This window comes from Micromesistius poutassou (genome assembly GCF_964030765.1).
Source record: "Micromesistius poutassou genome assembly, chromosome: 24".
Taxonomy (NCBI): Eukaryota; Metazoa; Chordata; class Actinopteri; order Gadiformes; family Gadidae; genus Micromesistius; species Micromesistius poutassou.
This window is the reverse complement of record NC_140294.1, coordinates 5,552,745-5,577,744: the sequence shown is the minus strand read 5'-3', so window position 1 is coordinate 5,577,744 and position 25,000 is coordinate 5,552,745. Positions and strand designations below refer to the sequence as shown.

Below are 25,000 nucleotides of genomic sequence, written 5' to 3'. Positions count from 1 at the left end.
TAGGGGACGTATCAGATATTAAACTGATAAGAACAGATACTACACTTGATCTTAGCCAAAAGGCCGAGAAGCGATACCCACACATGGTCAGGCCTAGAGGCCACCTTCCCAGACACGACGCTCTGCTTGGCGGTTTAACAGCGAGAACAGCCTCAGCCTATACAAATTCAAAAGGACCACTAGGCGTCCACCACACATAGCGTGTTGTCAAGACTATATTTATCCTGAAAAACTAAACGAGTTTATTTATCATTTGTGCTAACGCAGCTTCTCTTGGGATTATCTGGTTCATTCAGAAAAATACAGCATCGTTTTTATTTGCCATCAAAACGTATCCCATAATTCTGAGATACTTAACTCGTTGATTCAGAAAAGCATGCAGTGAATGCATTACGCTGCCCCAATAAACTCACACTGGCGCGTCTGAATAAACCGGTGACCAAGAACGCTCTCCTCATTATGCCGTCACAAACCCAGGCAGCCTTACCAACAGAACTCACAGGCAATATAAGCAGGACAGAGCCAGATTCTGCTCAGTTCTTCTCGGACCTCATGAGCGACAGGTAGGCAAATATCCTCAGATAGCGCAATTATTATCCGATTGAATAGTTTTTGATATTTCACTATCCTCTAAGTTATAATATCAGGTATCATGTTCTGTTGTGTGTGTGTGTGTGTGTGTGTGTGTGTGCGCGTGCGCGTGTGTGTGTGTGTGCGCGCCTGAAGGTTGTCGAAATGTAGAGCTCTCGTCGCAGCTCTCTGGTGCTCCCTGCTGGCAGTCTCACTATACTGTCCGCGTGTTTCACAAAAAGATTTTGGAGAGACGTTGTCAGTGTCTGTATGTTGCTTCAATTCTCCCAAACAGTTGGCGGTAAAGATCCGGCCACGGTAAACAATTGCAGGCAAAAAGCTCGAGATGAAAAGAAAAAGCTTACAGCACCTGGTATTCCCAGGCGGTCTCCCATCCAAGTACTAACCAGGCCCGACCCTGCTTAGCTTCCGAGATCAGACGAGATCGGGCGTGTTCAGGGTGGTATGGCCGTAAGCAATTCTACCCGTCGCCAAACACGCTTTTATACGCAGGAGCACATTAGGAGTGGGCCAGGGGTCGCACTTGTACAGAAACAATGATTAGTTATACCACAATGAATAGATGAATGAAGGAATACGTTATTCCAGACTCAAAGCTCCGTATAAAAACGCAATGCAATACACTGCGTATGCGTTTGTGTAAACGTTTGAAGAAACGTAGCGCTCCAACACCTGGGGTGCGATTGCAGGCATTCGTAGCTGTTTTTTCTTTAGAACAACATAATCAGGGGAGAGCGCGAACGCAGTCCCCCACTACCAGAAATTATGCAATCGAGATTCCCACATTTGGGGAATTCGCACGGGTCAGCAACAGCCTCAGTGCAATGGCTGAGCCTCGCTATGGGTGAACCACCTTCTTGATCATGGTATCTCCCTTGCCAGGTAAGTATGAGTTGTGAGCGTTCAGGGTGGCTACACGTTGCCCACGCGTGCTCCCGTGGGGGACGGTTGCAAAGCATTCTGCAAAGGGACGAGATACACTGGAACACAAAGTGTTGGCAACATTCCTGCACGTCTAGACTGTATAGACACTGTAGACCACCGATCACACGTTTTTAACTTGCATCTGAAATCAGCGTGGGTGGAAGCAAAACGACAGCAAACCTGGAGATCAGAGTTATTTGAACACTACAATGTATTATTGTTTATATAAATATATACATAGCCTATAACAGAATCCCGTTGGAATAAATGTTCATGGTGCGTTTTCATACGCACGTTTAAACTGTAAATGATCCATGTCACTTTGTTGTCTCAAACGCGGACGGGTGTAGCATCAGCAGGAGATGCCTTTTGATTTGAACAGTCATAGGAGGGTGCACCGGTCCTGGAGGTACTGCAATACCAGGTCGATGCGTGGAGTGGACGGAGCAAGCCCCTTTTCCATCTCCAAGTTCCAAAAATCAATTTAATATATGGTCCCCGGGTAGAGGACGTATCAGATATTAAACTGATAAGAACAGATACTACACTTGATCTTAGCCAAAAGGCCGAGAAGCGATACCCACACATGGTCAGGCCTAGAGGCCACCTTCCCAGACACGACGCTCTGCTTGGCGGTTTAACAGCGAGAACAGCCTCAGCCTATACAAATTCAAAAGGACCACTAGGCGTCCACCACACATAGCGTGTTGTCAAGACTATATTTATCCTGAAAAACGAGTTTATTTATCATTTGTGCTAACGCAGCTTCTCTTGGGATTATCTGGTTCATTCAGAAAAATACAGCATCGTTTTTATTTGCCATCAAAACGTATCCCATAATTCTGAGATATGTAGTGAACCTCAGTAGGGGTTGTGAACACAGCCTTTCTTAGCTCCTCCCCCCCTGCACCCAGGTGCATTATAAAAAGGGCCAAGATGGCCGAACTCGACCTCTGCTGGTTGCCTACCAGGGTGGTGAGTTGGGTCCCCTCTTTTTAACAGTTTTCAGTTACAATTTTCCCTTTTTATTAATTTGTGTTTCTTGTTTTTAGGATCTCCTGCTGCTGTTCTGTTTTGGTTTTGTTTTGGTTCTGTTTTGATATTTTCTTTTGTTTGCTTTGGTTAAGTTTGCGTTGTGTTATTTCCCGTTTTCTGTGTCATTGTTTTGACAATTGAGTTGTTGGTTTACTTAACCTTTTGTTTTGTTGTTTGGTTTAGTTTGGTTTTATTCCAGTTTTCTTTATTTAGTGTTTCATCATTTCATCATTATTGTATTAAAATAAACATTATATATATATATATATCGTCTCTGCCTCTTTTAGATTTTCGAACCTGTGTCCTTATAATTTCTGTATCGTAATAGTTTAATAGTTTATTGTTTTATTTCCTGGGGTGCAATTCCCCAGGTGGCGTTGTCGGTCCCTCTTTAGTTACCTTCCCTCCCCTTTATATTGAGTTTTTATAGAGTCCCGCCACATTTTGGCGTTGACGGCAGGATTTCTTTTGAGGCAGAGACTTGTAGTTATTTTTTTCCACAACCCAATTTATTTGTATATAGCTTGTTAGGGTTTATTTTTTTTTACAGAACAGCAGCAGGTGCCGGGCAGTTCCTGGCACGCACAGTTTCTCTCACCCCCTTCAGTTTTGTTTCCTCATGGAGGAGGAGGTCGCCCAATTAAGGGACTTGGTCAATCAGCTGCGAGCTGAGAATCAACAGATGCGTCAAGAGCGAGAGACTAACCAGTCTTGCCCCAGCACCTCATCGGCAATTCCATCAGCCCCTGGACTCTCTTCAGTCCCTGCAGTAACTGAGAGGCTGATTCATTTCCCCAGAGACCGGAAATGCCCACTGTTTCGGGGCAGGGCAGGACTAAGTATTGGGGAGTGGATTGAAGAGGTCCACGCCTGCGTACGAGCTCGCCACCTGTCTCCAGCGGACCAAGCGCTCTTTATCTATGATCACCTGGAGGGAGAAGCAAGAGAAGAAATTAAATATCGGTCCCCAGAGGAAAGGGCAGATCCAGATAAGGTTCTGCTTATATTAAAAGAACTCTTTGGGTGTACAAAATCATATGTATCTCTGCAGGAAGAGTTCTTCTCCAGGAAGCAACAAGATGGTGAAACGTTACAAGAGTTCTCTCATGCATTAATGTGTTTGATGGAGAAGGTGGTACAAAAATCCCCTCATGGTTCACTTAATAGGGAGGTGTTGTCGAGAGATCAATTTGTTGAACATGTGTTTGATTGTTCCCTTCGCAGAGAACTCAAGCAGTTTGTCCGGGGCCACCCTACCGCCACCCTGATAGAGGTCCGTACTGAGGCCATTAGATGGGTACAAGAAGGGATGCCTGGGGGTGCAAGGGGCAGAAGCTATTCTGTTCCCAGTGCCTTTGGTTACCAGCACACTGTAGAAGGTAATCGGTCCAACCACCAGGGGGCAGGTAACTCATCCTTCAGTTCTGAGTTAAGTGAACTGAAGGAAATCCTCCGCAACCAGCAAGAGCAACTCATCCACCTCACTAAGAGCCTTACAGCTCTTAAAGAAGGCCCTAGAACTCAGTCAGGGCATGGTAAGAGAACGGTGATCTGTATGAGATGTCAAAAACCAGGTCACTTTGCTAGGGAGTGTAGAGAGGATTATGCAGTTATACAGCCCCAGCAAGCTCCTGCTGCCACACAACCCATGTCCCGCCCCAGAAACCAGGGAAACTGGCACCCCCTGAACCATTGAGCCAAAGTTCAGGTGGGGGCTCATCTGGCTCCAATTTGGCTGCTAGTCATGAAAGATTGGTTTCTGCATGTCCAAATATTTCTGTACGTATGGGAGGGGTGCAGGTTCCATGCTTAGTGGACACTGGATCAATGGTGTCAACGATGACCGAGCATTTCTTTCTACAGCATTTTGAGCCCTGGGGACCAGAAAAACTCCAGTCTTGTAATTGGCTCAGATTAAGTGCTGCAAATGGGTTAGCAATTCCATATGTTGGTTACCTGGAATTGGATGTACAGCTTTGTGGGAAAACTGTTAAAAAGCGGGGGGTGTTGGTTGTCAGAAACACTCCACATGGTGTATCCTTAGTCCCTGGTGTACTAGGAATGAACATCATCAAAGAATGTTACGGGGAGTTGTTTGTGCAACATGGGCCTGCCCTCTTTGACTTGCCTTCTGTGTTACAGGCCCCCACACCCATTCAGCACGCTCTTCAGCAGTGTTATCGGGTCCAAACTAAAGCCCCTCCTGAACGTCCGGGATGTGTAAGGGTAAAAGGGGGGAGGGTTTGCAGAGTCCCAGGGGGTACTATGAAAATGGTGGCAGCCACAGGCCCCCAACATTTGGCCGATCAGATTTTGTTTGAGCCCAGCAGCGGTGGCTTGCCTGCAGGGCTATTAGCTTCTCCAGCCCTGGTTCACATGGTTAAAGGTACGGTGTATATCCCCATTGTCAATGTAGGGACCCAGTGTGTTGTACTATACCCTAATACCATTCTAGGTACTGTTAGTGAAGCTTACCTTGCCAACTCACCTGATAACCTTGTGGAGGAGGGAGTAGAAGTTACAGTCTCTTCACAGACTACCAGTTCAGTGCAGGATAAGATCGCTGCAGTTGATTTAACAGCACTCACTCAGGACGAGCAGTGTCAAGTTAGGCTGCTACTGCAGAAATACAGTGGTATCTTTTCAGCCTATGAGGGAGATCTAGGTTGTACTAACCTCATTTCTCACGATATTCCATTACTAGATGACGTGCCAGTGCGCCAGCGATATCGTCGTATCCCACCTTCAGAATATGAGTCGGCAAAAGCCCACATTCGCCAACTTCTGGATGCACAGGTCATCAGAGAAAGTAGTAGCCCCTTTGCCTCTCCCATTGTGCTCGTGAGAAAGAAAGACGGCAGCCTTCGGTTGTGTGTGGACTACCGGCTTTTGAACAGCAAGACTCGCAAGGATGCGTTCCCCTTGCCCCGTATTGAAGAATCCCTTGATGCATTATCAGGGGCCCACTGGTTCTCCACATTGGACCTGGCTGCTGGGTACCATCAAGTACCTGTCACAGAGAGGGACAAGGCAAAGACGGCATTCTGTACCCCTTTTGGGTTGTTCGAGTGGAACCGGATGCCTTTTGGTTTGTGCAATGCCCCAAGCACTTTCCAAAGGTTGATGGAGAGGATCTTTGGGGAACAACATGGTCAATCATTGTTGTTGTATTTGGATGATGTTGTTGTTTTTTCTGCCACTGTGACAGAGCATATTCAACGCATAGATGCCGTGTTGGGCCGCCTACAGCAAGAAGGACTGAAAGCCAAGTTGGAGAAGTGCTCCTTCTTCAGACCAGAGGTGAACTACCTGGGTCACATCATTTCTAGAGAAGGTGTAGCCACTGATCCTGGCAAAATCGAGGCTGTTGCAGGGTGGCCAAGGCCTAACCATGTGTCAGAGCTGCGCTCTTTTCTAGGATTTGCCAGCTATTACAGACGTTTTGTTGAGGGGTTTGCCAAGCTGGCAGCCCCTTTACATCGCCTGGTTGCTCAACTCACTGGCACCAAAGCCCGGAAACCATCAGGTGGAAGCCTCCATGCTGCATGGACAGAGGAGTGTGAGCAGAGCTTCGAGGGGCTGAAGAAAAGGTTGGTGTCAACTCCAGTCCTGGCCTATGCTAACTTTTCATCACCCTTCATCTTGGAGGTTGATGCCAGCTACAACGGACTGGGTGCTGTACTGTCCCAAGAACAGCAGGGTAAGGTCAGACCCATTGCCTATGCAAGCCGTGGTCTTAAACCAACAGAACGCAACATGACAAACTACAGCTCCATGAAATTGGAATTTCTTGCCCTTAAATGGGCTATGACTGAAAAATTCCGGGACTATCTATTGGGACAGAAGTGTGTGGTGTATACAGACAATAATCCCCTCAGCCACCTGTCCACAGCCAAGCTGGGTGCTACCGAGCACCGTTGGGCCGCACAGTTGGCGTCCTTTGACTTTTCCATCAAATACAGGTCCGGTCAAAGCAACAAGAATGCAGATGCACTTTCCAGGCAACATCCACCAAGCATTCAAACATCCGAGTATGTAGCTCCAGGCACATCAGTCCCGGAATTGCTACAACAGGTTGTTGTGGAGAATCGAGTGACCCAGGCTACTGTTTCAGCTTTCCCTTGCTACTCTCCCCCTGACTTGCATGGTTTACAGGAAGCTGATCCAGTAATCCGAGAGTTCCTGACGTTTTGGACCAGAAAGAGGGCCCCGGATGCAGCTGAACGACGGCAGGCTTCCAAAGAAGTCCTGGTGCTGATCAAACAGTGGGACCGGCTAGTGGAGCAAGGAGGGGTGCTCTATCGTCGTGTCACCATCCCTAGAGGAGATGAAGTGCTCCAGTTAGTACTCCCTACATCGCTCAAGACCCAGATACTTCAACAGTTGCACAATGAACATGGGCACCAAGGTGCTGAGCGAACAACAGAGCTGGTCCGTCTGCGGTGCTATTGGCCAGGGATGCACCACGACATCAAGCAATGGTGTCGAGAATGTGAACGCTGCCAGGTATCCAAACACACTCAACCTACTGCCTGTGCTTATATGGGTCACTTGCTTGCTTCACGTCCAAACCAGATTCTGGCCATCGACTTCACCATCCTGGAGCCTTCGAAGAGCGGGGCAGAGAACATCCTGGTCATGACCGATGTCTTTTCGAAGTATACACAAGCCATCCCAACCCACGACCAGCGGGCATCCACAGTGGCCAGAGTATTGGTTAATGAGTGGTTCTGCAGGTTCGGTGTGCCTGGTCGCCTCCACTCTGACCAGGGCAGGAACTTTGAAAGCAACCTCATCCAGCAGCTCTGCCAGATGTATGGCATTGAGAAGAGCCGCACCACGCCCTACCATCCAGCTGGAAATGGCCAGTGTGAGAGGTTCAACCGCACCTTACACAACCTTCTCCGCACTCTGCCCACCACCAAGAAGAGAGACTGGTCCAGCTACCTGCCCCAAGTGACCTTTGCATACAATACAACAGCACATCAGTCGACTGGTGAGTCTCCGTTTTTCCTGATGTTTGGCCAAGACCCACAATTACCTGTTGATTTTCTGTTAGGCAGAGTACAGGAACCTGTACCTGGCCACCCCCATGATTGGATCGTGGAACACCAGACACGGCTACGTCATGCTTTTGAGAGTACAACCAGGCACCTGGAAGCTGCGGCTGCCCGGCGGAAGGAACACTATGACAAGCATGTTCGTGATGTCCCGCTGCAAGAAGGTCAGCTGGTCCTCCTCAAAGACACCAGCGTAAGGGGCCGTCACAAAATTCAAGACATCTGGAGCTCAACAGTGTATAAAGTACTGAAGGCCCCTGGAATGGGAGGGTCTGTGTATACTGTGGCTCCGGTGCGTAACCCCCAGCAGGTAAAGCACGTTCATCGTTCTCTCATAAAAGGCAAAGTGGATTGTGCTGCTAATTGTCCCCCCAGTGAACCCCCTGAACAGATGGGATCCATCTCAGCAGATGAGTCATCGTTTGGTAGTGACTGGGCCGTAGTGACCTCGGAACCCATGGCTGTCCCAAGAAACCACATACCAGCGCGGCCTGTCACCATCACCCTCTCATCAAACCAAACTGATGCTGTTGCTACCTCTCAGCCAAGCGAAGGCCCAGTGTATTCAACAACTAGCACTGAAATTCCAAGCACCAGTGAGGCCTCCCTGAGAAGAACTACCCGTCCGAACGCAGGCAGACACCCAAACCTTCACCACCTTCCTCAGGTTGCTGGGAGTAGTGCTATTGGGGCTAGTAACTCTCTGATGCCTGTGTTTAGTGGCTGTGCGGTGTTTAGGCCATGGCAATAAATGTAAATCGTCGGGCCGACGATTAAAAAAAAACATGGGGTAGATTGTAGTGAACCTCAGTAGGGGTTGTGAACACAGCCTTTCTTAGCTCCTCCCCCCCTGCACCCAGGTGCATTATAAAAAGGGCCAAGATGGCCGAACTCGACCTCTGCTGGTTGCCTACCAGGGTGGTGAGTTGGGTCCCCTCTTTTTAACAGTTTTCAGTTACAATTTTCCCTTTTTATTAATTTGTGTTTCTTGTTTTTAGGATCTCCTGCTGCTGTTCTGTTTTGGTTTTGTTTTGGTTCTGTTTTGATATTTTCTTTTGTTTGCTTTGGTTAAGTTTGCGTTGTGTTATTTCCCGTTTTCTGTGTCATTGTTTTGACAATTGAGTTGTTGGTTTACTTAACCTTTTGTTTTGTTGTTTGGTTTAGTTTGGTTTTATTCCAGTTTTCTTTATTTAGTGTTTCATCATTTCATCATTATTGTATTAAAATAAACATTATATATATATATATATCGTCTCTGCCTCTTTTAGATTTTCGAACCTGTGTCCTTATAATTTCTGTATCGTAATAGTTTAATAGTTTATTGTTTTATTTCCTGGGGTGCAATTCCCCAGGTGGCGTTGTCGGTCCCTCTTTAGTTACCTTCCCTCCCCTTTATATTGAGTTTTTATAGAGTCCCGCCACAGATACTTAACTCGTTGATTCAGAAAAGCATGCAGTGAATGCATTACGCTGCCCCAATAAACTCACACTGGCGCGTCTGAATAAACCGGTGACCAAGAACGCTCTCCTCATTATGCCGTCACAAACCCAGGCAGCCTTACCAACAGAACTCACAGGCAATATAAGCAGGACAGAGCCAGATTCTGCTCAGTTCTTCTCGGACCTCATGAGCGACAGGTAGGCAAATATCCTCAGATAGCGCAATTATTATCCGATTGAATAGTTTTTGATATTTCACTATCCTCTAAGTTATAATATCAGGTATCATGTTCTGTTGTGTGTGTGTGTGTGGTGTGTGTGTGTGTGTGTGCGCGTGCGCGTGTGTGTGTGTGTGCGCGCCTGAAGGTTGTCGAAATGTAGAGCTCTCGTCGCAGCTCTCTGGTGCTCCCTGCTGGCAGTCTCACTATACTGTCCGCGTGTTTCACAAAAAGATTTTGGAGAGACGTTGTCAGTGTCTGTATGTTGCTTCAATTCTCCCAAACAGTTGGCGGTAAAGATCCGGCCACGGTAAACAATTGCAGGCAAAAAGCTCGAGATGAAAAGAAAAAGCTTACAGCACCTGGTATTCCCAGGCGGTCTCCCATCCAAGTACTAACCAGGCCCGACCCTGCTTAGCTTCCGAGATCAGACGAGATCGGGCGTGTTCAGGGTGGTATGGCCGTAAGCAATTCTACCCGTCGCCAAACACGCTTTTATACGCAGGAGCACATTAGGAGTGGGCCAGGGGTCGCACTTGTACAGAAACAATGATTAGTTATACCACAATGAATAGATGAATGAAGGAATACGTTATTCCAGACTCAAAGCTCCGTATAAAAACGCAATGCAATACACTGCGTATGCGTTTGTGTAAACGTTTGAAGAAACGTAGCGCTCCAACACCTGGGGTGCGATTGCAGGCATTCGTAGCTGTTTTTTCTTTAGAACAACATAATCAGGGGAGAGCGCGAACGCAGTCCCCCACTACCAGAAATTATGCAATCGAGATTCCCACATTTGGGGAATTCGCACGGGTCAGCAACAGCCTCAGTGCAATGGCTGAGCCTCGCTATGGGTGAACCACCTTCTTGATCATGGTATCTCCCTTGCCAGGTAAGTATGAGTTGTGAGCGTTCAGGGTGGCTACACGTTGCCCACGCGTGCTCCCGTGGGGGACGGTTGCAAAGCATTCTGCAAAGGGACGAGATACACTGGAACACAAAGTGTTGGCAACATTCCTGCACGTCTAGACTGTATAGACACTGTAGACCACCGATCACACGTTTTTAACTTGCATCTGAAATCAGCGTGGGTGGAAGCAAAACGACAGCAAACCTGGAGATCAGAGTTATTTGAACACTACAATGTATTATTGTTTATATAAATATATACATAGCCTATAACAGAATCCCGTTGGAATAAATGTTCATGGTGCGTTTTCATACGCACGTTTAAACTGTAAATGATCCATGTCACTTTGTTGTCTCAAACGCGGACGGGTGTAGCATCAGCAGGAGATGCCTTTTGATTTGAACAGTCATAGGAGGGTGCACCGGTCCTGGAGGTAGCCTACTGCAATACCAGGTCGATGCGTGGAGTGGACGGAGCAAGCCCCTTTTCCATCTCTAAGTTCCAAAAATCAATTTAATATATGGTCCCCGGGTAGGGGACGTATCAGATATTAAACTGATAAGAACAGATACTACACTTGATCTTAGCCAAAAGGCCGAGAAGCGATACCCACACATGGTCAGGCCTAGAGGCCACCTTCCCAGACACGACGCTCTGCTTGGCGGTTTAACAGCGAGAACAGCCTCAGCCTATACAAATTCAAAAGGACCACTAGGCGTCCACCACACATAGCGTGTTGTCAAGACTATATTTATCCTGAAAAACGAGTTTATTTATCATTTGTGCTAACGCAGCTTCTCTTGGGATTATCTGGTTCATTCAGAAAAATACAGCATCGTTTTTATTTGCCATCAAAACGTATCCCATAATTCTGAGATACTTAACTCGTTGATTCAGAAAAGCATGCAGTGAATGCATTACGCTGCCCCAATAAACTCACACTGGCGCGTCTGAATAAACCGGTGACCAAGAACGCTCTCCTCATTATGCCGTCACAAACCCAGGCAGCCTTACCAACAGAACTCACAGGCAATATAAGCAGGACAGAGCCAGATTCTGCTCAGTTCTTCTCGGACCTCATGAGCGACAGGTAGGCAAATATCCTCAGATAGCGCAATTATTATCCGATTGAATAGTTTTTGATATTTCACTATCCTCTAAGTTATAATATCAGGTATCATGTTCTGTTGTGTGTGTGTGTGTGTGTGTGTGTGTGTGTGTGTGTGTGTGTGCGCGTGCGCGTGTGTGTGTGTGTGCGCGCCTGAAGGTTGTCGAAATGTAGAGCTCTCGTCGCAGCTCTCTGGTGCTCCCTGCTGGCAGTCTCACTATACTGTCCGCGTGTTTCACAAAAAGATTTTGGAGAGACGTTGTCAGTGTCTGTATGTTGCTTCAATTCTCCCAAACAGTTGGCGGTAAAGATCCGGCCACGGTAAACAATTGCAGGCAAAAAGCTCGAGATGAAAAGAAAAAGCTTACAGCACCTGGTATTCCCAGGCGGTCTCCCATCCAAGTACTAACCAGGCCCGACCCTGCTTAGCTTCCGAGATCAGACGAGATCGGGCGTGTTCAGGGTGGTATGGCCGTAAGCAATTCTACCCGTCGCCAAACACGCTTTTATACGCAGGAGCACATTAGGAGTGGGCCAGGGGTCGCACTTGTACAGAAACAATGATTAGTTATACCACAATGAATAGATGAATGAAGGAATACGTTATTCCAGACTCAAAGCTCCGTATAAAAACGCAATGCAATACACTGCGTATGCGTTTGTGTAAACGTTTGAAGAAACGTAGCGCTCCAACACCTGGGGTGCGATTGCAGGCATTCGTAGCTGTTTTTTCTTTAGAACAACATAATCAGGGGAGAGCGCGAACGCAGTCCCCCACTACCAGAAATTATGCAATCGAGATTCCCACATTTGGGGAATTCGCACGGGTCAGCAACAGCCTCAGTGCAATGGCTGAGCCTCGCTATGGGTGAACCACCTTCTTGATCATGGTATCTCCCTTGCCAGGTAAGTATGAGTTTTGAGCGTTCAGGGTGGCTACACGTTGCCCACGCGTGCTCCCGTGGGGGACGGTTGCAAAGCATTCAGCAAAGGGACGAGATACACTGGAACACAAAGTGTTGGCAACATTCCTGCACGTCTAGACTGTATAGACACTGTAGACCACCGATCACACGTTTTTAACTTGCATCTGAAATCAGCGTGGGTGGAAGCAAAACGACAGCAAACCTGGAGATCAGAGTTATTTGAACACTACAATGTATTATTGTTTATATAAATATATACATAGCCTATAACAGAATCCCGTTGGAATAAATGTTCATGGTGCGTTTTCATACGCACGTTTAAACTAAATGATCCATGTCACTTTGTTGTCTCAAACGCGGACGGGTGTAGCATCAGCAGGAGATGCCTTTTGATTTGAACAGTCAGAGGAGGGTGCACCGGTCCTGGAGGTACTGCAATACCAGGTCGATGCGTGGAGTGGACGGAGCAAGCCCCTTTTCCATCTCCAAGTTCCAAAAATCAATTTAATATATGGTCCCCGGGTAGGGGACGTATCAGATATTAAACTGATAAGAACAGATACTACACTTGATCTTAGCCAAAAGGCCGAGAAGCGATACCCACACATGGTCAGGCCTAGAGGCCACCTTCCCAGACACGACGCTCTGCTTGGCGGTTTAACAGCGAGAACAGCCTCAGCCTATACAAATTCAAAAGGACCACTAGGCGTCCACCACACATAGCGTGTTGTCAAGACTAGATTTATCCTGAAAAACTAAACGAGTTTATTTATCATTTGTGCTAACGCAGCTTCTCTTGGGATTATCTGGTTCATTCAGAAAAATACAGCATCGTTTTTATTTGCCATCAAAACGTATCCCATAATTCTGAGATACATAAGTCGTTGATTCAGAAAAGCATGCAGTGAATGCATTACGCTGCCCCAATAAACTCACACTGGCGCGTCTGAATAAACCGGTGACCAAGAACGCTCTCCTCATTATGCCGTCACAAACCCAGGCAGCCTTACCAACAGAACTCACATGCAATATAAGCAGGACAGAGCCAGATTCTGCTCAGTTCTTCTCGGACCTCATGAGCGACAGGTAGGCAAATATCCTCAGATAGCGCAATTATTATCCGATTGAATAGTTTTTGATATTTCACTATCCTCTAAGTTATAATATCAGGTATCTTGTTCTGTTGTGTGTGTGTGTGTGTGTGTGTGTGTGCGCGCCTGAAGGTTGTCGAAATGTAGAGCTCTCGTCGCAGCTCTCTGGTGCTCCCTGCTGGCAGTCTCACTATACTGTCCGCGTGTTTCACAAAAAGATTTTGGAGAGACGTTGTCAGTGTCTGTATGTTGCTTCAATTCTCCCAAACAGTTGGCGGTAAAGATCCGGCCACGGTAAACAATTGCAGGCAAAAAGCTCGAGATGAAAAGAAAAAGCTTACAGCACCTGGTATTCCCAGGCGGTCTCCCATCCAAGTACTAACCAGGCCCGACCCTGCTTAGCTTCCGAGATCAGACGAGATCGGGCGTGTTCAGGGTGGTATGGCCGTAAGCAATTCTACCCGTCGCCAAACACGCTTTTATACGCAGGAGCACATTAGGAGTGGGCCAGGGGTCGCACTTGTACAGAAACAATGATTAGTTATACCACAATGAATAGATGAATGAAGGAATACGTTATTCCAGACTCAAAGCTCCGTATAAAAACGCAATGCAATACACTGCGTATGCGTTTGTGTAAACGTTTGAAGAAACGTAGCGCTCCAACACCTGGGGTGCGATTGCAGGCATTCGTAGCTGTTTTTTCTTTAGAACAACATAATCAGGGGAGAGCGCGAACGCAGTCCCCCACTACCAGAAATTATGCAATCGAGATTCCCACATTTGGGGAATTCGCACGGGTCAGCAACAGCCTCAGTGCAATGGCTGAGCCTCGCTATGGGTGAACCACCTTCTTGATCATGGTATCTCCCTTGCCAGGTAAGTATGAGTTGTGAGCGTTCAGGGTGGCTACACGTTGCCCACGCGTGCTCCCGTGGGGGACGGTTGCAAAGCATTCTGCAAAGGGACGAGATACACTGGAACACAAAGTGTTGGCAACATTCCTGCACGTCTAGACTGTATAGACACTGTAGACCACCGATCACACGTTTTTAACTTGCATCTGAAATCAGCGTGGGTGGAAGCAAAACGACAGCAAACCTGGAGATCAGAGTTATTTGAACACTACAATGTATTATTGTTTATATAAATATATACATAGCCTATAACAGAATCCCGTTGGAATAAATGTTCATGGTGCGTTTTCATACGCACGTTTAAACTGTAAATGATCCATGTCACTTTGTTGTCTCAAACGCGGACGGGTGTAGCATCAGCAGGAGATGCCTTTTGATTTGAACAGTCAGAGGAGGGTGCACCGGTCCTGGAGGTACTGCAATACCAGGTCGATGCGTGGAGTGGACGGAGCAAGCCCCTTTTCCATCTCCAAGTTCCAAAAATCAATTTAATATATGGTCCCCGGGTAGGGGACGTATCAGATATTAAACTGATAAGAACAGATACTACACTTGATCTTAGCCAAAAGGCCGAGAAGCGATACCCACACATGGTCAGGCCTAGAGGCCACCTTCCCAGACACGAGTACTAACCAGGCCCGACCCTGCTTAGCTTCCGAGATCAGACGAGATCGGGCGTGTTCAGGGTGGTATGGCCGTAAGCAATTCTACCCGTCGCCAAACACGCTTTTATACGCAGGAGCACATTAGGAGTGGGCCAGGGGTCGCACTTGTACAGAAACAATGATTAGTTATACCACAATGAATAGATGAATGAAGGAATACGTTATTCCAGACTCAAAGTCTCAGTAAAGTCTCACTATACTGTCCGCGTGTTTCACAAAAAGATTTTGGAGAGACGTTGTCAGTGTCTGTATGTTGCTTCAATTCTCCCAAACAGTTGGCGGTAAAGATCCGGCCACGGTAAACAATTGCAGGCAAAAAGCTCGAGATGAAAAGAAAAAGCTTACAGCACCTGGTATTCCCAGGCGGTCTCCCATCCAAGTACTAACCAGGCCCGACCCTGCTTAGCTTCCGAGATCAGACGAGATCGGGCGTGTTCAGGGTGGTATGGCCGTAAGCAATTCTACCCGTCGCCAAACACGCTTTTATACGCAGGAGCACATTAGGAGTGGGCCAGGGGTCGCACTTGTACAGAAACAATGATTAGTTATACCACAATGAATAGATGAATGAAGGAATACGTTATTCCAGACTCAAAGTCTCAGTAAAGTCTCACTATACTGTCCGCGTGTTTCACAAAAAGATTTTGGAGAGACGTTGTCAGTGTCTGTATGTTGCTTCAATTCTCCCAAACAGTTGGCGGTAAAGATCCGGCCACGGTAAACAATTGCAGGCAAAAAGCTCGAGATGAAAAGAAAAAGCTTACAGCACCTGGTATTCCCAGGCGGTCTCCCATCCAAGTACTAACCAGGCCCGACCCTGCTTAGCTTCCGAGATCAGACGAGATCGGGCGTGTTCAGGGTGGTATGGCCGTAAGCAATTCTACCCGTCGCCAAACACGCTTTTATACGCAGGAGCACATTAGGAGTGGGCCAGGGGTCGCACTTGTACAGAAACAATGATTAGTTATACCACAATGAATAGATGAATGAAGGAATACGTTATTCCAGACTCAAAGTCTCAGTAAAGTCTCACTATACTGTCCGCGTGTTTCACAAAAAGATTTTGGAGAGACGTTGTCAGTGTCTGTATGTTGCTTCAATTCTCCCAAACAGTTGGCGGTAAAGATCCGGCCACGGTAAACAATTGCAGGCAAAAAGCTCGAGATGAAAAGAAAAAGCTTACAGCACCTGGTATTCCCAGGCGGTCTCCCATCCAAGTACTAACCAGGCCCGACCCTGCTTAGCTTCCGAGATCAGACGAGATCGGGCGTGTTCAGGGTGGTATGGCCGTAAGAAATTCTACCCGTCGCCAAACACGCTTTTATACGCAGGAGCACATTAGGAGTGGGCCAGGGGTCGCACTTGTACAGAAACAATGATTAGTTATACCACAATGAATAGATGAATGAAGGAATACGTTATTCCAGACTCAAAGCTCCGTATAAAAACGCAATGCAATACACTGCGTATGCGTTTGTGTAAACGTTTGAAGAAACGTAGCGCTCCAACACCTGGGGTGCGATTGCAGGCATTCGTAGCTGTTTTTTCTTTAGAACAACATAATCAGGGGAGAGCGCGAACGCAGTCCCCCACTACCAGAAAATATGCAATCGAGATTCCCACATTTGGGGAATTCGCACGGGTCAGCAACAGCCTCAGTGCAATGGCTGAGCCTCGCTATGGGTGAACCACCTTCTTGATCATGGTATCTCCCTTGCCAGGTAAGTATGAGTTGTGAGCGTTCAGGGTGGCTACACGTTGCCCACGCGTGCTCCCGTGGGGGACGGTTGCAAAGCATTCAGCAAAGGGACGAGATACACTGGAACACAAAGTGTTGGCAACATTCCTGCACGTCTAGACTGTATAGACACTGTAGACCACCGATCACACGTTTTTAACTTGCATCTGAAATCAGCGTGGGTGGAAGCAAAACGACAGCAAACCTGGAGATCAGAGTTATTTGAACACTACAATGTATTATTGTTTATATGAATATATACATAGCCTATAACATAATCCCGTTGGAATAAATGTTCATGGTTCGTTTTCATACGCACGTTTAAACTGTACATGATCCATGTCACTTTGTTGACTCAAACGCGGACGGGTCTAGCATCAGTAGGAGATGCCTTTTGTTTTGAACAGTCATAGGAGGGTGCACCGGTCCTGGAGGTACTGCAATACCAGGTCGATGCGTGGAGTGGACGGAGCAAGCCCCTTTTCCATCTCCAAGTTCCAAAAATCAATTTAATATATGGTCCCCGGGTAGGGGACGTATCAGATATTAAACTGATAAGAACAGATACTACACTTGATCTTAGCCAAAAGGCCGAGAAGCGATACCCACACATGGTCAGGCCTAGAGGCCACCTTCCCAGACACGACGCTCTGCTTGGCGGTTTAACAGCGAGAACAGCCTCAGCCTATACAAATTCAAAAGGACCACTAGGCGTCCACCACACATAGCGTGTTGTCAAGACTATATTTATCCTGAAAAACTAAACGAGTTTATTTATCATTTGTGCTAACGCAGCTTCTCTTGGGATTATCTGGTTCATTCAGAAAAATACAGCATCGTTTTTATTTGCCATCAAAACGTATCCCATAATTCTGAGATATTTAAGTCATTGATTCAGAAAAGCATGCAGTGAATGCATTACGCTGCCCCAATAAACTCACACTGGCGCGTCTGAATAAACCGGTGACCAAGAACGCTCTCCTCATTATGCCGTCACAAACCCAGGCAGCCTTACCAACAGAACTCACATGCAATATAAGCAGGACAGAGCCAGATTCTGCTCAGTTCTTCTCGGACCTCATGAGCGACAGGTAGGCAAATATCCTCAGATAGCGCAATTATTATCCGATTGAATAGTTTTTGATATTTCACTATCCTCTAAGTTATAATATCAGGTATCTTGTTCTGTTGTGTGTGTGTGTGTGTGTGTGTGTGTGCGCGCCTGAAGGTTGTCGAAATGTAGAGCTCTCGTCGCAGCTCTCTGGTGCTCCCTGCTGGCAGTCTCACTATACTGTCCGCGTGTTTCACAAAAAGATTTTGGAGAGACGTTGTCAGTGTCTGTATGTTGCTTCAATTCTCCCAAACAGTTGGCGGTAAAGATCCGGCCACGGTAAACAATTGCAGGCAAAAAGCTCGAGATGAAAAGAAAAAGCTTACAGCACCTGGTATTCCCAGGCGGTCTCCCATCCAAGTACTAACCAGGCCCGACCCTGCTTAGCTTCCGAGATCAGACGAGATCGGGCGTGTTCAGGGTGGTATGGCCGTAAGCAATTCTACCCGTCGCCAAACACGCTTTTATACGCAGGAGCACATTAGGAGTGGGCCAGGGGTCGCACTTGTACAGAAACAATGATTAGTTATACCACAATGAATAGATGAATGAAGGAATACGTTATTCCAGACTCAAAGCTCCGTATAAAAACGCAATGCAATACACTGCGTATGCGTTTGTGTAAACGTTTGAAGAAACGTAGCGCTCCAACACCTGGGGTGCGATTGCAGGCATTCGTAGCTGTTTTTTCTTTAGAACAACATAATCAGGGGAGAGCGCGAACGCAGTCCCCCACTACCAGAAATTATGCAATCGAGATTCCCACATTTGGGGAATTCGCACGGGTCAGCAACAGCCTCAGTGCAATGGCTGAGCCTCGCTATGGGTGAACCACCTTCTTGATCATGGTATCTCCCTTGCCAGGTAAGTATGAGTTGTGAGCGTTCAGGGTGGCTACACGTTGCCCACGCGTGCTCCCGTGGGGGACGGTTGCAAAGCATTCTGCAAAGGGACGAGATACACTGGAACACAAAGTGTTGGCAACATTCCTGCACGTCTAGACTGTATAGACACTGTAGACCACCGATCACACGTTTTTAACTTGCATCTGAAATCAGCGTGGGTGGAAGCAAAACGACAGCAAACCTGGAGATCAGAGTTATTTGAACACTACAATGTATTATTGTTTATATAAATATATACATAGCCTATAACAGAATCCCGTTGGAATAAATGTTCATGGTGCGTTTTCATACGCACGTTTAAACTGTAAATGATCCATGTCACTTTGTTGTCTCAAACGCGGACGGGTGTAGCATCAGCAGGAGATGCCTTTTGATTTGAACAGTCATAGGAGGGTGCACCGGTCCTGGAGGTACTGCAATACCAGGTCGATGCGTGGAGTGGACGGAGCAAGCCCCTTTTCCATCTCCAAGTTCCAAAAATCAATTTAATATATGGTCCCCGGGTAGGGGACGTATCAGATATTAAACTGATAAGAACAGATACTACACTTGATCTTAGCCAAAAGGCCGAGAAGCGATACCCACACATGGTCAGGCCTAGAGGCCACCTTCCCAGACACGACGCTCTGCTTGGCGGTTTAACAGCGAGAACAGCCTCAGCCTATACAAATTCAAAAGGACCACTAGGCGTCCACCACACATAGCGTGTTGTCAAGACTATATTTATCCTGAAAAACTAAACGAGTTTATTTATCATTTGTGCTAACGCAGCTTCTCTTGGGATTATCTGGTTCATTCAGAAAAATACAGCATCGTTTTTATTTGCCATCAAAACGTATCCCATAATTCTGAGATACTTAAGTCGTTGATTCAGAAAAGCATGCAGTGAATGCATTACGCTGCCCCAATAAACTCACACTGGCGCGTCTGAATAAACCGGTGACCAAGAACGCTCTCCTCATTATGCCGTCACAAACCCAGGCAGCCTTACCAACAGAACTCACATGCAATATAAGCAGGACAGAGACAGATTCTGCTCAGTTCTTCTCGGACCTCATGAGCGACAGGTAGGCAAATATCCTCAGATAGCGCAATTATTATCCGATTGAATAGTTTTTGATATTTCACTATCCTCTAAGTTATAATATCAGGTATCTTGTTCTGTTGTGTGTGTGTGTGTGTGTGTGTGTGTGCGCGCCTGAAGGTTGTCGAAATGTAGAGCTCTCGTCGCAGCTCTCTGGTGCTCCCTGCTGGCAGTCTCACTATACTGTCCGCATGTTTCACAAAAAGATTTTGGAGAGACGTTGTCAGTGTCTGTATGTTGCTTCAATTCTCCCAAACAGTTGGCGGTAAAGATCCGGCCACGGTAAACAATTGCAGGCAAAAAGCTCGAGATGAAAAGAAAAAGCTTACAGCACCTGGTATTCCCAGGCGGTCTCCCATCCAAGTACTAACCAGGCCCGACCCTGCTTAGCTTCCGAGATCAGACGAGATCGGGCGTGTTCAGGGTGGTATGGCCGTAAGCAATTCTACCCGTCGCCAAACACGCTTTTATACGCAGGAGCACATTAGGAGTGGGCCAGGGGTCGCACTTGTACAGAAACAATGATTAGTTATACCACAATGAATAGATGAATGAAGGAATACGTTATTCCAGACTCAAAGCTCCGTATAAAAACGCAATGCAATACACTGCGTATGCGTTTGTGTAAACGTTTGAAGAAACGTAGCGCTCCAACACCTGGGGTGCGATTGCAGGCATTCGTAGCTGTTTTTTCTTTAGAACAACATAATCAGGGGAGAGCGCGAACGCAGTCCCCCACTACCAGAAATTATGCAATCGAGATTCCCACATTTGGGGAATTCGCACGGGTCAGCAACAGCCTCAGTGCAATGGCTGAGCCTCGCTATGGGTGAACCACCTTCTTGATCATGGTATCTCCCTTGCCAGGTAAGTATGAGTTGTGAGCGTTCAGGGTGGCTACACGTTGCCCACGCGTGCTCCCGTGGGGGACGGTTGCAAAGCATTCTGCAAAGGGACGAGATACACTGGAACACAAAGTGTTGGCAACATTCCTGCACGTCTAGACTGTATAGACACTGTAGACCACCGATCACACGTTTTTAACTTGCATCTGAAATCAGCGTGGGTGGAAGCAAAACGACAGCAAACCTGGAGATCAGAGTTATTTGAACACTACAATGTATTATTGTTTATATAAATATATACATAGCCTATAACAGAATCCCGTTGGAATAAATGTTCATGGTGCGTTTTCATACGCACGTTTAAACTGTAAATGATCCATGTCACTTTGTTGTCTCAAACGCGGACGGGTGTAGCATCAGCAGGAGATGCCTTTTGATTTGAACAGTCAGAGGAGGGTGCACCGGTCCTGGAGGTACTGCAATACCAGGTCGATGCGTGGAGTGGACGGAGCAAGCCCCTTTTCCATCTCCAAGTTCCAAAAATCAATTTAATATATGGTCCCCGGGTAGGGGACGTATCAGATATTAAACTGATAAGAACAGATACTACACTTGATCTTAGCCAAAAGGCCGAGAAGCGATACCCACACATGGTCAGGCCTAGAGGCCACCTTCCCAGACACGAGTACTAACCAGGCCCGACCCTGCTTAGCTTCCGAGATCAGACGAGATCGGGCGTGTTCAGGGTGGTATGGCCGTAAGCAATTCTACCCGTCGCCAAACACGCTTTTATACGCAGGAGCACATTAGGAGTGGGCCAGGGGTCGCACTTGTACAGAAACAATGATTAGTTATACCACAATGAATAGATGAATGAAGGAATACGTTATTCCAGACTCAAAGTCTCAGTAAAGTCTCACTATACTGTCCGCGTGTTTCACAAAAAGATTTTGGAGAGACGTTGTCAGTGTCTGTATGTTGCTTCAATTCTCCCAAACAGTTGGCGGTAAAGATCCGGCCACGGTAAACAATTGCAGGCAAAAAGCTCGAGATGAAAAGAAAAAGCTTACAGCACCTGGTATTCCCAGGCGGTCTCCCATCCAAGTACTAACCAGGCCCGACCCTGCTTAGCTTCCGAGATCAGACGAGATCGGGCGTGTTCAGGGTGGTATGGCCGTAAGCAATTCTACCCGTCGCCAAACACGCTTTTATACGCAGGAGCACATTAGGAGTGGGCCAGGGGTCGCACTTGTACAGAAACAATGATTAGTTATACCACAATGAATAGATGAATGAAGGAATACGTTATTCCAGACTCAAAGTCTCAGTAAAGTCTCACTATACTGTCCGCGTGTTTCACAAAAAGATTTTGGAGAGACGTTGTCAGTGTCTGTATGTTGCTTCAATTCTCCCAAACAGTTGGCGGTAAAGATCCGGCCACGGTAAACAATTGCAGGCAAAAAGCTCGAGATGAAAAGAAAAAGCTTACAGCACCTGGTATTCCCAGGCGGTCTCCCATCCAAGTACTAACCAGGCCCGACCCTGCTTAGCTTCCGAGATCAGACGAGATCGGGCGTGTTCAGGGTGGTATGGCCGTAAGCAATTCTACCCGTCGCCAAACACGCTTTTATACGCAGGAGCACATTAGGAGTGGGCCAGGGGTCGCACTTGTACAGAAACAATGATTAGTTATACCACAATGAATAGATGAATGAAGGAATACGTTATTCCAGACTCAAAGTCTCAGTAAAGTCTCACTATACTGTCCGCGTGTTTCACAAAAAGATTTTGGAGAGACGTTGTCAGTGTCTGTATGTTGCTTCAATTCTCCCAAACAGTTGGCGGTAAAGATCCGGCCACGGTAAACAATTGCAGGCAAAAAGCTCGAGATGAAAAGAAAAAGCTTACAGCACCTGGTATTCCCAGGCGGTCTCCCATCCAAGTACTAACCAGGCCCGACCCTGCTTAGCTTCCGAGATCAGACGAGATCGGGCGTGTTCAGGGTGGTATGGCCGTAAGAAATTCTACCCGTCGCCAAACACGCTTTTATACGCAGGAGCACATTAGGAGTGGGCCAGGGGTCGCACTTGTACAGAAACAATGATTAGTTATACCACAATGAATAGATGAATGAAGGAATACGTTATTCCAGACTCAAAGCTCCGTATAAAAACGCAATGCAATACACTGCGTATGCGTTTGTGTAAACGTTTGAAGAAACGTAGCGCTCCAACACCTGGGGTGCGATTGCAGGCATTCGTAGCTGTTTTTTCTTTAGAACAACATAATCAGGGGAGAGCGCGAACGCAGTCCCCCACTACCAGAAAATATGCAATCGAGATTCCCACATTTGGGGAATTCGCACGGGTCAGCAACAGCCTCAGTGCAATGGCTGAGCCTCGCTATGGGTGAACCACCTTCTTGATCATGGTATCTCCCTTGCCAGGTAAGTATGAGTTGTGAGCGTTCAGGGTGGCTACACGTTGCCCACGCGTGCTCCCGTGGGGGACGGTTGCAAAGCATTCAGCAAAGGGACGAGATACACTGGAACACAAAGTGTTGGCAACATTCCTGCACGTCTAGACTGTATAGACACTGTAGACCACCGATCACACGTTTTTAACTTGCATCTGAAATCAGCGTGGGTGGAAGCAAAACGACAGCAAACCTGGAGATCAGAGTTATTTGAACACTACAATGTATTATTGTTTATATGAATATATACATAGCCTATAACATAATCCCGTTGGAATAAATGTTCATGGTTCGTTTTCATACGCACGTTTAAACTGTACATGATCCATGTCACTTTGTTGACTCAAACGCGGACGGGTCTAGCATCAGTAGGAGATGCCTTTTGTTTTGAACAGTCATAGGAGGGTGCACCGGTCCTGGAGGTACTGCAATACCAGGTCGATGCGTGGAGTGGACGGAGCAAGCCCCTTTTCCATCTCCAAGTTCCAAAAATCAATTTAATATATGGTCCCCGGGTAGGGGACGTATCAGATATTAAACTGATAAGAACAGATACTACACTTGATCTTAGCCAAAAGGCCGAGAAGCGATACCCACACATGGTCAGGCCTAGAGGCCACCTTCCCAGACACGACGCTCTGCTTGGCGGTTTAACAGCGAGAACAGCCTCAGCCTATACAAATTCAAAAGGACCACTAGGCGTCCACCACACATAGCGTGTTGTCAAGACTATATTTATCCTGAAAAACTAAACGAGTTTATTTATCATTTGTGCTAACGCAGCTTCTCTTGGGATTATCTGGTTCATTCAGAAAAATACAGCATCGTTTTTATTTGCCATCAAAACGTATCCCATAATTCTGAGATATTTAAGTCATTGATTCAGAAAAGCATGCAGTGAATGCATTACGCTGCCCCAATAAACTCACACTGGCGCGTCTGAATAAACCGGTGACCAAGAACGCTCTCCTCATTATGCCGTCACAAACCCAGGCAGCCTTACCAACAGAACTCACATGCAATATAAGCAGGACAGAGCCAGATTCTGCTCAGTTCTTCTCGGACCTCATGAGCGACAGGTAGGCAAATATCCTCAGATAGCGCAATTATTATCCGATTGAATAGTTTTTGATATTTCACTATCCTCTAAGTTATAATATCAGGTATCTTGTTCTGTTGTGTGTGTGTGTGTGTGTGTGTGTGTGCGCGCCTGAAGGTTGTCGAAATGTAGAGCTCTCGTCGCAGCTCTCTGGTGCTCCCTGCTGGCAGTCTCACTATACTGTCCGCGTGTTTCACAAAAAGATTTTGGAGAGACGTTGTCAGTGTCTGTATGTTGCTTCAATTCTCCCAAACAGTTGGCGGTAAAGATCCGGCCACGGTAAACAATTGCAGGCAAAAAGCTCGAGATGAAAAGAAAAAGCTTACAGCACCTGGTATTCCCAGGCGGTCTCCCATCCAAGTACTAACCAGGCCCGACCCTGCTTAGCTTCCGAGATCAGACGAGATCGGGCGTGTTCAGGGTGGTATGGCCGTAAGCAATTCTACCCGTCGCCAAACACGCTTTTATACGCAGGAGCACATTAGGAGTGGGCCAGGGGTCGCACTTGTACAGAAACAATGATTAGTTATACCACAATGAATAGATGAATGAAGGAATACGTTATTCCAGACTCAAAGCTCCGTATAAAAACGCAATGCAATACACTGCGTATGCGTTTGTGTAAACGTTTGAAGAAACGTAGCGCTCCAACACCTGGGGTGCGATTGCAGGCATTCGTAGCTGTTTTTTCTTTAGAACAACATAATCAGGGGAGAGCGCGAACGCAGTCCCCCACTACCAGAAATTATGCAATCGAGATTCCCACATTTGGGGAATTCGCACGGGTCAGCAACAGCCTCAGTGCAATGGCTGAGCCTCGCTATGGGTGAACCACCTTCTTGATCATGGTATCTC

General features: G+C 46.9%; 31 non-coding genes across 31 annotated transcripts in view; all 31 read right to left on the bottom strand.

Moving 5' to 3' along the window:
* The window catches only part of LOC311369918 (U2 spliceosomal RNA), a 191-nt gene extending 116 nt beyond the window's left edge, over window positions 1–75 (bottom strand). The window contains exon 1 of the small nuclear RNA XR_014640250.1: window positions 1–75. This exon is cut by the window's left edge and continues 116 nt beyond it. This is a non-coding gene — a small nuclear RNA (U2 spliceosomal RNA).
* An 853-nt stretch (window positions 76–928) lies between these two features.
* On the bottom strand, window positions 929–1,047 carry LOC311370111 (5S ribosomal RNA). The gene has a single exon (XR_014640439.1). It is a non-coding gene; the product is annotated as a 5S ribosomal RNA (ribosomal RNA).
* A 269-nt stretch (window positions 1,048–1,316) lies between these two features.
* Window positions 1,317–1,481, bottom strand: LOC311370320 (U1 spliceosomal RNA). Its single transcript, XR_014640645.1, has one exon. It is a non-coding gene; the product is annotated as a U1 spliceosomal RNA (small nuclear RNA).
* A 421-nt stretch (window positions 1,482–1,902) lies between these two features.
* LOC311369968 (U2 spliceosomal RNA) lies at window positions 1,903–2,093 on the bottom strand. The gene has a single exon (XR_014640300.1). It is a non-coding gene; the product is annotated as a U2 spliceosomal RNA (small nuclear RNA).
* A 7,525-nt stretch (window positions 2,094–9,618) lies between these two features.
* Window positions 9,619–9,737, bottom strand: LOC311370110 (5S ribosomal RNA). The gene has a single exon (XR_014640438.1). It is a non-coding gene; the product is annotated as a 5S ribosomal RNA (ribosomal RNA).
* Window positions 9,738–10,006: 269 nt separating this feature from the next.
* On the bottom strand, window positions 10,007–10,171 carry LOC311370319 (U1 spliceosomal RNA). Its single transcript, XR_014640644.1, has one exon. It is a non-coding gene; the product is annotated as a U1 spliceosomal RNA (small nuclear RNA).
* Window positions 10,172–10,592: 421 nt separating this feature from the next.
* On the bottom strand, window positions 10,593–10,788 carry LOC311369984 (U2 spliceosomal RNA). The gene has a single exon (XR_014640316.1). It is a non-coding gene; the product is annotated as a U2 spliceosomal RNA (small nuclear RNA).
* An 862-nt stretch (window positions 10,789–11,650) lies between these two features.
* LOC311370109 (5S ribosomal RNA) lies at window positions 11,651–11,769 on the bottom strand. The gene has a single exon (XR_014640437.1). It is a non-coding gene; the product is annotated as a 5S ribosomal RNA (ribosomal RNA).
* Window positions 11,770–12,038: 269 nt separating this feature from the next.
* On the bottom strand, window positions 12,039–12,203 carry LOC311370318 (U1 spliceosomal RNA). Its single transcript, XR_014640643.1, has one exon. It is a non-coding gene; the product is annotated as a U1 spliceosomal RNA (small nuclear RNA).
* A 419-nt stretch (window positions 12,204–12,622) lies between these two features.
* On the bottom strand, window positions 12,623–12,813 carry LOC311369917 (U2 spliceosomal RNA). Its single transcript, XR_014640249.1, has one exon. It is a non-coding gene; the product is annotated as a U2 spliceosomal RNA (small nuclear RNA).
* An 827-nt stretch (window positions 12,814–13,640) lies between these two features.
* LOC311370108 (5S ribosomal RNA) lies at window positions 13,641–13,759 on the bottom strand. Its single transcript, XR_014640436.1, has one exon. It is a non-coding gene; the product is annotated as a 5S ribosomal RNA (ribosomal RNA).
* Window positions 13,760–14,028: 269 nt separating this feature from the next.
* On the bottom strand, window positions 14,029–14,193 carry LOC311370317 (U1 spliceosomal RNA). Its single transcript, XR_014640642.1, has one exon. It is a non-coding gene; the product is annotated as a U1 spliceosomal RNA (small nuclear RNA).
* Window positions 14,194–14,614: 421 nt separating this feature from the next.
* Window positions 14,615–14,805, bottom strand: LOC311369916 (U2 spliceosomal RNA). The gene has a single exon (XR_014640248.1). It is a non-coding gene; the product is annotated as a U2 spliceosomal RNA (small nuclear RNA).
* A 421-nt stretch (window positions 14,806–15,226) lies between these two features.
* Window positions 15,227–15,345, bottom strand: LOC311370107 (5S ribosomal RNA). The gene has a single exon (XR_014640435.1). It is a non-coding gene; the product is annotated as a 5S ribosomal RNA (ribosomal RNA).
* Window positions 15,346–15,645: 300 nt separating this feature from the next.
* Window positions 15,646–15,764, bottom strand: LOC311370105 (5S ribosomal RNA). The gene has a single exon (XR_014640433.1). It is a non-coding gene; the product is annotated as a 5S ribosomal RNA (ribosomal RNA).
* A 300-nt stretch (window positions 15,765–16,064) lies between these two features.
* On the bottom strand, window positions 16,065–16,183 carry LOC311370194 (5S ribosomal RNA). Its single transcript, XR_014640522.1, has one exon. It is a non-coding gene; the product is annotated as a 5S ribosomal RNA (ribosomal RNA).
* A 269-nt stretch (window positions 16,184–16,452) lies between these two features.
* LOC311370407 (U1 spliceosomal RNA) lies at window positions 16,453–16,617 on the bottom strand. The gene has a single exon (XR_014640731.1). It is a non-coding gene; the product is annotated as a U1 spliceosomal RNA (small nuclear RNA).
* A 421-nt stretch (window positions 16,618–17,038) lies between these two features.
* On the bottom strand, window positions 17,039–17,229 carry LOC311369915 (U2 spliceosomal RNA). The gene has a single exon (XR_014640247.1). It is a non-coding gene; the product is annotated as a U2 spliceosomal RNA (small nuclear RNA).
* Window positions 17,230–18,056: 827 nt separating this feature from the next.
* LOC311370104 (5S ribosomal RNA) lies at window positions 18,057–18,175 on the bottom strand. Its single transcript, XR_014640432.1, has one exon. It is a non-coding gene; the product is annotated as a 5S ribosomal RNA (ribosomal RNA).
* Window positions 18,176–18,444: 269 nt separating this feature from the next.
* Window positions 18,445–18,609, bottom strand: LOC311370316 (U1 spliceosomal RNA). Its single transcript, XR_014640641.1, has one exon. It is a non-coding gene; the product is annotated as a U1 spliceosomal RNA (small nuclear RNA).
* A 421-nt stretch (window positions 18,610–19,030) lies between these two features.
* Window positions 19,031–19,221, bottom strand: LOC311369912 (U2 spliceosomal RNA). The gene has a single exon (XR_014640244.1). It is a non-coding gene; the product is annotated as a U2 spliceosomal RNA (small nuclear RNA).
* Window positions 19,222–20,048: 827 nt separating this feature from the next.
* On the bottom strand, window positions 20,049–20,167 carry LOC311370103 (5S ribosomal RNA). The gene has a single exon (XR_014640431.1). It is a non-coding gene; the product is annotated as a 5S ribosomal RNA (ribosomal RNA).
* A 269-nt stretch (window positions 20,168–20,436) lies between these two features.
* LOC311370315 (U1 spliceosomal RNA) lies at window positions 20,437–20,601 on the bottom strand. Its single transcript, XR_014640640.1, has one exon. It is a non-coding gene; the product is annotated as a U1 spliceosomal RNA (small nuclear RNA).
* A 421-nt stretch (window positions 20,602–21,022) lies between these two features.
* Window positions 21,023–21,213, bottom strand: LOC311369911 (U2 spliceosomal RNA). The gene has a single exon (XR_014640243.1). It is a non-coding gene; the product is annotated as a U2 spliceosomal RNA (small nuclear RNA).
* A 421-nt stretch (window positions 21,214–21,634) lies between these two features.
* Window positions 21,635–21,753, bottom strand: LOC311370101 (5S ribosomal RNA). The gene has a single exon (XR_014640429.1). It is a non-coding gene; the product is annotated as a 5S ribosomal RNA (ribosomal RNA).
* A 300-nt stretch (window positions 21,754–22,053) lies between these two features.
* On the bottom strand, window positions 22,054–22,172 carry LOC311370100 (5S ribosomal RNA). The gene has a single exon (XR_014640428.1). It is a non-coding gene; the product is annotated as a 5S ribosomal RNA (ribosomal RNA).
* A 300-nt stretch (window positions 22,173–22,472) lies between these two features.
* LOC311370193 (5S ribosomal RNA) lies at window positions 22,473–22,591 on the bottom strand. Its single transcript, XR_014640521.1, has one exon. It is a non-coding gene; the product is annotated as a 5S ribosomal RNA (ribosomal RNA).
* Window positions 22,592–22,860: 269 nt separating this feature from the next.
* Window positions 22,861–23,025, bottom strand: LOC311370406 (U1 spliceosomal RNA). Its single transcript, XR_014640730.1, has one exon. It is a non-coding gene; the product is annotated as a U1 spliceosomal RNA (small nuclear RNA).
* Window positions 23,026–23,446: 421 nt separating this feature from the next.
* LOC311369910 (U2 spliceosomal RNA) lies at window positions 23,447–23,637 on the bottom strand. Its single transcript, XR_014640242.1, has one exon. It is a non-coding gene; the product is annotated as a U2 spliceosomal RNA (small nuclear RNA).
* An 827-nt stretch (window positions 23,638–24,464) lies between these two features.
* LOC311370098 (5S ribosomal RNA) lies at window positions 24,465–24,583 on the bottom strand. Its single transcript, XR_014640426.1, has one exon. It is a non-coding gene; the product is annotated as a 5S ribosomal RNA (ribosomal RNA).
* Window positions 24,584–24,852: 269 nt separating this feature from the next.
* The window catches only part of LOC311370314 (U1 spliceosomal RNA), a 165-nt gene continuing 17 nt past the window's right edge, over window positions 24,853–25,000 (bottom strand). Inside the window, exon 1 of the small nuclear RNA XR_014640639.1 lies at window positions 24,853–25,000. This exon is cut by the window's right edge and continues 17 nt beyond it. This is a non-coding gene — a small nuclear RNA (U1 spliceosomal RNA).